Here is a 9,912-nt window from a genome sequence, read left to right on the forward strand (position 1 = left end):
GCTATAAGAGGGGCTGAGCAAAGCGGTAACATAGCCAAACAACGGTTTTCTAGGACAAGGTGGGTTAGAGGCTTGGTTCAACAATATAGGAGTGAAAGTGCAACTATCCCTAGGTGGTTTTGGTAATTCATAACAACATATAGCTCATTGAGCTAATGCTATTCCAAGATGACTATTTCAGGAAAGCTCAATGATTGGCATGGCATGGATGTGAAAGTGGAACCCTCAAAATGCTAAGGACAAAGGATTGGCTCAAGCTCAAAAGCTCAAGACTCTTCATTTTATATTTTAGTGATCCAAGATCACATTGAGTCTTTAGGAAAAGCCAATACTATTAAGGAGGGATGAGGTGTTGCTTAATGAGCCTCTTGCTTCATGTGCTTAGTGATATGCTCCAAAACCCTCAACTACTTTCCCATATCCACATATGACCTAAACCCTAAGCCAAACTCGGTCCTACCGATTCTTTCTATCTGGCGCCACCGAGTTTCACTTGTCATAAGCCACTGCCAAACCCTAGCAATTCGGTTCTACCGATAGGGATCTCGGTCTCACCGAGATGGGATTGCAAACTCTCTGTTTCCCTTTCGTAACTTTTCGGTCTCATTGAAAGAGCGAATCGGTCCCACCGAGATTGCAATGTAAACTCTTTGTTTCCCTTTGGTAACTTTTCGGTCTCACCGAAAGAGCAAATCGGTCCCACCGAGTTTGCCTGACCAACTCTCTAGTTAGCTTATTACCAAACTCGGTCTCACCGAGTTTGTGTAATCGGTCTCACCGAGATTACGTTATGCCCAAACCCTAACCATATCGGTCCTACCGAGTTGCATGTCAGTCCCACCGAAAATCTCTAACGGTCACTAGGTTTACCTTTTCGGTCCGACCGAGTTTGTTGATTCGGTCCCACCGAGATTGGAAAACTGTGTGTAATGGTTGGATTTTGTGTGGAGGCTATATATACCCCTCCACCTCCTTTTCATTCGTGGAGAGAGCCATCAGAACACATACACAATTCCAACTCATATGTTCTGAGAGAGAACCACCTACTCATGTGTTGAGACCAAGATATTCCATTCCTACCATATGAATCTTGATCTCTAGCCTTCCCCAAGTTGCTTTCCACTCAAATCTTCTTTACACAAAATCAAATCCTATGAGAGAGAGTTGAGTGTTGGGGAGACTATCATTTGAAGCACAAGAGCAAGGAGTTTATCATCAACACACCATTTGTTACTTCTTGGAGAGTGGTGTCTCCTAGATTGGCTAGGTGTCACTTGGGAGCCTCCGACAAGATTGTGGAGTTGAACCAAGGAGTTTGTAAGGGCAAGGAGATCGCCTACTTCGTGAAGATCTACCGCTAGTGAGGCAAGTCCTTCGTGGGCGATGGCCATGGTGGGATAGACAAGGTTGCTTCTTCGTGGACCCTTCGTGGGTGGTTGCTTCTTCGTGGACCCTTCGTGGGTGGAGCCCTCCGTGGACTCGCGCAACCATTACCCTTCGTGGGTGGAGCCCTCCGTGGACTCGCGCAACCGTTACCCTTCATGGGTTGAAGTCTCCATCAACGTGGATGTAGGATAGCACCACCTATCCGAACCACGGGAAAAACATCCGTGTCTCCAATTGCGTTTGAATTCTCCAAACCCTTCCCTTTACATTCTTGCAAGTTGCATGCTTTACTTTCCGCTGCCAATATACTCTTTGCATGCTTGCTTGAAGTGTGTGATGATTGCTTGACTTGTCCTACAATAGCTAAAATCTGCCAAGAACTAAAATTGGGAAAAGGTTAAGTTTTTATTTGGTCAAGTAGTCTAATCACCCCCCCTCTAGACATACTTTCGATCCTACAAGTGGTATCAGAGCTTTGGTCTCCATTTGCTTTGATCTCCATAGCTTTTGATGGTCATAGCCTTGGTTTCACAACCTAGGAGAGTATGGCATCTAGCGAGGGAAATTATCACCGTAGAGGTCCTTACTTTGATGGTACTAATTTTGCTAGTTGGAAGCATAAAATGAAAATGCATATTCTTGGACATAACCCCGCCGTTTGGGCTATTGTGTGTGTTGGTTTGCAAGGTGACTTCTTTGATGGGAAAGAACCAAACCGTGAAGCTACCGCGGATGAGTTGAAGATGTTGCAATACAATGCTCAAGCTTGTGATATTCTCTTCAACGGATTGTGCCCCGAAGAATTCAACAAAATCAGCTGTCTTGAGAATGCAAAGGAAATTTGGGACACTTTGATTGATATGCACGAAGGTACCGACTCTGTCAAGGAATCCAAGTTGGATGTGCTTCAAAGTCAACTTGACAAGTTCAAAATGAAGGATGGTGAAGGTGTCGCTGAAATGTACTCTAGGCTTGCTCTCATCACAAATGAGATTGCCGGCTTAGGAAGTGAAGAGATGACCGATAGATTCATCATCAAGAAGATTCTAAGAGCCTTGGATGGAAAATATGATACCGTGTGCACATTGATCCAAATGATGCCCAATTACAAAGGTCTCAAGCCAACGGAGGTGATTGGAAGAATTGTTGCTCATGAGATGTCACTTAAGGATAAAGAGGAACTTCACAACAAATCAAGTGGTGCCTACAAAGCCTCATGTGAAGCCCCTACATCATCAAGTGAGAAACAAAACTTCAATGAAGAATTGAGCTTAATGGTGAAGAACTTCAACAAGTTCTACAAGAGTAGAAGCAAAGATAGAAGCTTCAAGTCAAGGTCCTATAATGACAAAAGATCTTCTAGTCGAGAGCGAAACTGCTACAGTTGTGGAAGACCCGGACACTATTCCAATGAGTGTACGGCTCCCTACAAGAGAAGAGAAGATTCTCCAAAAAGAAGAAGCAAAGAATCACCACCAAGAGAGAGAAGGAGTAGAGATGATCGTTATGAACGAAGATACTCACGGAGAAGCAAGGATTCAGAAAGGAAGGAAAAATCATCAAGGAGCTACACAAAACGAAGACATCAAGCTCATGTTGGTGAATGGGTATCCGGCTCTGACTCCGACAGCCACTCCGAGAGAAGTTATCACTCCGACTCCGAAGATACTCAAGATGAAGGTGTTGCCGGTCTAGCACTTGTGTCAACCAACTCCTACGACATATTTGACTCACCAAATGAAGGAATTGGAAGATGCTTCATGGCCAAAGGTCCTAAGGTAACACACCCCGAGTATGTTGATTTCAATAGTGATGAAGATGACTTGTTAGGTGATGATTTGCTTGTTGACAACTCTAGTGATGAATACTATGATGAAACGTCAATTAATCATGCTAATCAAGATAAAACGAATGACAATGATAAGGAGAAGATTGAGGCTCTAACTAAAGAACTAAACACTCTTAAGTTAGCTCATGAAACTATCTTTGAAGATCATCGAGAACTTTTAAGAGCTCATGAGAAATTACGCTTTGAAAAGTTCAATCTTGAGCAAGAGCATGAGTTCTTAAAAGCAATCAATGATGATCTCCGCAAGAAAAGTTCTTCTTACATTGCCAAGCGTTTACTCTTATCCACTTACATGCCTCAAGTCAAGTCTAGTAACAAGAACAAGAAAGATTCTTCCTCTAGCAGTAACAATGATCATGCTAAATCCAATACTGTTGCTTCTAGTAGTTCTCTTGATTCCACTAATGATTCTCTTAGCCAAGTTACACTTGAGCAAGAAAATAGCTTATTGAAGGGAATTATAGAGAAAGGAGTGTACAAAGCCTTGCCGGGAGTAAGCAATTCGAGGAAATTGTGCGCAAGCAAGGAATGCACCGGAAGAATCAAGGTGTTGGTTTTGAACGAAATTTCAATGCCAATGGAGTTGAGTGGGAAGAAGATCAATACCCCAAGACAAAGTTTGTTCCTCAAAAAGAGAAGTATGATACTTCTTTCAAGGGGACACAAGCTCAAGATGATCTTCCACCACAAGACTACAAGCAAAAAGGCAAGGACAAGCTTCAAGAGGAAATTGATGCATTTGAAGAAGCTCCTAAGACCTTAGTCAAGTGGATTCCCAAGACTACTTCAAGTTCCACTTCATCAAGTACGACTACAACTCCAAGGATTCCCATCAAGATGGTGTGGATCCAAAAGAAGAAGAACTAGAGAGTTTTTGAGGGTGACTCCGCCAACATACTTCACTCTTATCATTTTGGCAAGAACAAGTGCAATCAACTTCCACATCTTGCACTAGTTCAAGGAGTCATAAACCCTCTTGTTGGTAAGACAAGGGACAAGGTAACCTAAAAGTTTTCATGGACATCATCTTGTGTGTGCATCACTCTATGTCTATGGATATCCTTGTTTGTTCCTTGTGGGACTAACCCATGTAGGTATTGAAAGTGCAATTCACTCAAATGGATAGCTCCAAGTGATCTATATCAACATTGAGCATCCACATCTTCAACATCTACATGAAGTCATCATCGACAAAACCCGAGGTTAGTTCATCCCTCTAAGGGGGGATATCACATCTAGGGGGAGCTTTACTCTAAGACTTGAGCTAAAGCAACTCTAAAGATGTGAACACAACAATGCTTTATGTAAAAGTGGTAACCCCACTTGAGCTTAAACAATGAGTATGACCTATGATCAAGTGTTCTCACTTGACTCCTAAGTCAATATACTCATATATAGATGACCTTGTCATCGCAAATTGCTTGATAGATGCTAGAATTGGTTGTGCATACCTTGTCACATATTTCATTTGCCATCTTATTGTGTGAGCATGCTGGTTGCATATTTTACTCATTCGAGGACATCCACTTGTTGTTTTGATTGTTTGATTTTATTTCCTTTTGCCAAGTGGATGGACAAGAATGCCTAAGAACCTCCTCTAGCTATCTATGCTTTTCCCGTCTCAAACTCTATTCATGCTACATCACAAAATTTGATCAAGTCAGATTCGAACCACTCTGTGTGAGGAGCGCTCGGAGTCCCCGATTCGTCATAGACTTAAACTTCCAAAACCTCTTTATGATTCTCGGTCTGACCGATACCCTACTTTCGGTCCTACCGAAATCATTAAGTTGATCTAGGTTTTCGATCTCGGTGCAACTGATTTGAACCATTCGGTCACACCGAGTTGCAACAACTGTATACAGTTTTGCATCTCGGTGCCACCGAGTTGTTCCACTCGGTCACACCGACAGGGTCGGGCTATATATAGTCACTGGCAAAAATTTGGAAATTTCTCCGAACCCCTTCGCCCGCGCGATAGCCTGCTCTGCCAACTTGGTCTCCGGATCGTCTCCTCGCTGCCAGCCGCCTCCAGTCGCTGGTCTCCGTCGCCGTCAATGGAAATTCAACCCCGCCGTTGTCGCCGTAGCGAGTCTCCACCGAACTAGGGTATGGACTCGATCTTTGTGCTATTCCCCAATCCGATTCTTAGCACATTGTGATCATCATGATTCTTGCCACGTTTGTTAAACTTCTATCCAGTCAATGAACTCGTAGATTAGGTTTAATTCGAAAATTTTAGGGTTAGGTTTCCGCCAAAACCATCTCGGACCCACCGAGTTGAAAAACTCGGTCCCACCGATTTGGCTTATGCCATTGCACAAGTGAGACTTGGTCTGACTGAGAATTACTTATAGGTGTGACCGATTTTGGAACTCTGTGAAACCCTAGCAGTCTCGGTGCCACCGAACTGTGACTCGGTCTGACCGAGTTCACTAGTTTAGGTGCCAAAAACTGCTTCGGTATCATCGAGTTTAGAAATCGGTAGATCCGAGATGCTTTCAGTGGGAAACTAAAACTAAGTTTTTGAATTATTCTTTTGCAAAAATCTCTGCATTTTGTGATGCTTATCCACTCTATCTCATCTATAACCTATTCACAGGGTCAACAGTCAGAGTTTGCATCATGTCAGACCAAAGTGATAGTCAGAACTTGTCAGAGCAGTAAGTGCAGATGAGTGAGGGCACTAGTCCCTCAAGTTCCTCAGATGATGGCAGCAGGAGCACCCCTAGCAATCTGCCAAAAGCTGCCACAAGACAAAGGAAGAAGAGAACCTCAGAATCAGAGGATGAGGACTATGTGGCAGAAGAGGAAGCAACTTCAAAGAGAGTAGTGCTCGAGAAGGAACATGGCTCAGCTCAAGGCACAAAGCCAGGATTGAAAATCAAAAGGCCAGCAGGTAGGCAGCCTATGCCAAAGGCCAGAGCCTCAACTCAGATTCCTGAAAAGCCTGCAACCATAGAGCCAGTTGCTGCTGAAGGAAAGAAAAGGAAGGAAAGGGTCAAGAAGACCGTAGCCAGAGTGCTTGGAAAGGCTTCCATCATGGAAGAAGAGGAATAAGAAGAGGTTGCTGCACCAGCACCTAAGGCACCCAAGCTAATGGGTGATGCTATCAAATCAGGGGCTACTGCATCTAAGCCCAAGGAAGCACCCAAGGCTGCATCAAAGGTCAAGACAGCTCCAAAGAGAAATACGAGGAGCATACCTGCAATTGAAAAGAACAAGGCCCCAGTGCCTGAAGCTGCTGAAGAAGATGATGAAGAGCATGTTCTGAGAAAGCTCAAGCCCAAGATCCCAGACCACAATGATGCTCATCCTGTGGCAGGGGACATGAAGCTCAGAAGAGACTCAGGGCTGAGGAAGTGGAGAGAAGCAGACCCGTATGCTTCAAGGAGAAGGACTGCAGTTGACTACAGGTTTCACACCAAGGAGCAGCAAGACTTTTATGAGACAGTGCTGCTAGACAAAAAGCCAATTGTCTGTGATATGAGATGGGTTGATTGGCAATACATCAAGGAAAACGAAGAGTACTACCCTGGAGTGCAGGACAGCTTCAAGGCATGTGGAGTAGAGGACTTTGTTGGGCAGAAGCTCACAAAGTGGAACGAGGAACTTATTATGCAATTCTACTCCACGACACACTTCTATCCAGATGGTAGGATAACTTGGATGTCTGAAGGTACGAGGTACCAATCTACAGTTGCTGAATGGGCTCAGCTGATCAATGCCCCAGAAGAGCAGGAAGATGACTTGGATGTATATGCCAAGAAGAAGATGGACCACAACTCTATGTCCAACATGTACAAGGAAATTCCAAATGAAGCACTTGATACTTTCAAGTTTGGCTCAGTACACTATCTTCTGTCAGGGCTGCCAACCATCAACTGGATTCTTAGGCACACCCTATTGCCCAAGTCTGGAGATCACAAGATGATCATGGGCCACGCGATCAACTTGCTTCATATCTTTGACGTGCCATAGAAATTCAAAGTCATGAGCCTTATGATTGAAACAATCAAGAGGATAGCAGCAGACCAAAACAGGAGCTGTGGATATGCCCCACAGATTCAGGAGCTCATCAACTCTAAGATGGGCACGAGCATATACTTATTGGACAAGGAGCACCTGCCCATCCGTCCAGATTTTGAAGATAATCAAGTGGTCATGACTGAGAATGAGCCATCATCTGCCCAAGCACAAGCCAAGAAGGAGAAGGCGAGGAAGGAGAAAGCTGCCAAGATGCCTACTCAAGAGGAGGCATCTGAATATTTCCTGAAAACCAAACAAGAGCAGCTTGGTTACTTGATTGCATCCACCCTGCGGAATGAGCAAGGACTAGCCACCCTAACTCAGAACCAGGCAAGCTTAGAGAGGATCATGGAACAAAAGTTCTATGACTTGGATGTCAAAGTGACAGAGATTCAGACTGCAGTGGAGCAGCTCCAGGATGACATGCAGGAGAGGAGAGGCAAGACTACAACTGATGCCTTTGCCAGAGTGCCACGAGGTCCGAGGTCGTCTGCAGTGCTAGTTGCTGACCCCAGAGCCACCACGTCTGGACCAGCTACAGCCTCAGTTCCACCAGCTCCAGCGTCCACTTCAACCTCGACTCCGACCACGTCTACAGAAGGCTTCGTCCTTGGAGTGCTCCGGACTCCACCACCACCTGAAGATCAAGCCTGAGTGTCGACTTAGCACTATGCATTTTCTAGGAACTTTTTGGTAACTTGTTGCCAAAGGGGGAGAAAATGTATAGATCATAGGCTTCGAGAGAGAGTGTTGCTTTTATTCTCTCTTGTTTTATTTGGTGGTTTTTCGAACTTTGTTTGCTTTTGTGTGAGATACCATGTCATTGCTCGTGAGACATTGATGATCATGTGTTTGATCATAAGCTACACTTAATGTTTGCTTAATATTATCATCTTATCTATCTTATGTGATCATTCACTATTCTTGGTGATGAGTGCATGTATTTCATTCTTATCATTTTAAGCACTCCACCAAGATGTATGTGACATGGAAGAGTAACCCATGACTCTAACTCTTTGTGCATTTGCAGTCCAAAGCAAATTTTAAATATGCACAAATTTAGGGGGAGCTCTTACTTGTCACATACTTATCAAAGTGACGATATATTTCATGCTTATTATCATTTGTCGAAGCTTTGATCTATATGTTGTCATCAATTACCAAAAAGGGGGAGATTGAAAGTGCAACTATCCCTAGGTGGTTTTGGTAATTCATAACAACATATAGCTCATTGAGCTAATGCTATTCCAAGATGACTATTTCAGGAAAGCTCAATGATTGGCATGGCATGGATGTGAAAGTGGAACCCTCAAAATGCTAAGGACAAAGGATTGGCTCAAGCTCAAAAGCTCAAGACTCTTCATTTTATATTTTAGTGATCCAAGATCACATTGAGTCTTTAGGAAAAGCCAATACTATCAAGGAGGGATGAGGTGTTGCTTAATGAGCCTCTTACTTCATGTGCTTAGTGATATGCTCCAAAACCCTCAACTACTTTCCCATATCCACATATGACCTAAACCCTAAGCCAAACTCGGTCCTACCGATTCTTTCTATCCGGCACCACCGAGTTTCACTTGTCATAAGCCACTGCCAAACCCTAGCAATTCGGTTCTACCGATAGGGATCTCGGTCTCACCGAGATGGGATTGCAAACTCTCTGTTTCCCTTTCGTAACTTTTCGGTCTCACCGAAAGAGCGAATCGGTCCCATCGAGATTGCAATGTAAACTCTTTGTTTCCCTTTTGTAACTTTTCGGTCTCACCAAAAGAGCAAATCGGTCCCACCGAGTTTGCCTGACCAACTCTCTAGTTAGCTTATTACCAAACTCGGTCTCACCGAGTTTGTGTAATCGGTCTCACCGAGATTACGTTATGCCCAAACCCTAACCATATCGGTCCTACCGAGTTGCATGTCAGTCCCACCGAAAATCTCTAACGGTCACTAGGTTTACCTTTTTGGTCCGACCGAGTTTGTTGATTCGGTCCCACCGAGATTGGAAAACTGTGTGTAACGGTTGGATTTTGTGTGGAGGCTATATATACCCCTCCACCTCCTCTTCATTCGTGGAGAGAGCCATCAGAACACATACACAATTCCAACTCATATGTTCTGAGAGAGAACCACCTACTCATGTGTTGAGACCAAGATATTCCATTCCTACCATATGAATCTTGATCTCTAGCCTTCCCCAAGTTGCTTTCCACTCAAATCTTCTTTCCACAAAATCAAATCCTATGAGAGAGAGTTGAGTGTTGGGGAGACTATCATTTGAAGCACAAGAGCAAGGAGTTCATCATCAACACACCATTTGTTACTTCTTGGAGAGTGGTGTCTCCTAGATTGGCTAGGTGTCACTTGGGAGCCTCCGACAAGATTGTGGAGTTGAACCAAGGAGTTTGTAAGGGCAAGGAGATCGCCTACTTCGTGAAGATCTACCGCTAGTGAGGCAAGTCCTTCGTGGGCGATGGCCATGGTGGGATAGACAAGGTTGCTTCTTCGTGGACCCTTCGTGGGTGGTTGCTTCTTCGTGGACCCTTCATGGGTGGAGCCCTCCGTGGACTCGCGCAACCATTACCCTTCGTGGGTGGAGCCCTCCGTGGACTCGCGCAACCGTTACCCTTCGTGGGTTGAAGTCTCCATCAACG

Source organism: Triticum urartu, chromosome 1A, assembly GCF_056163025.1.
Source record: "Triticum urartu cultivar PI428250 chromosome 1A, HENAU_Tu73, whole genome shotgun sequence".
NCBI classification, from domain to species: Eukaryota; Viridiplantae; Streptophyta; class Magnoliopsida; order Poales; family Poaceae; genus Triticum; species Triticum urartu.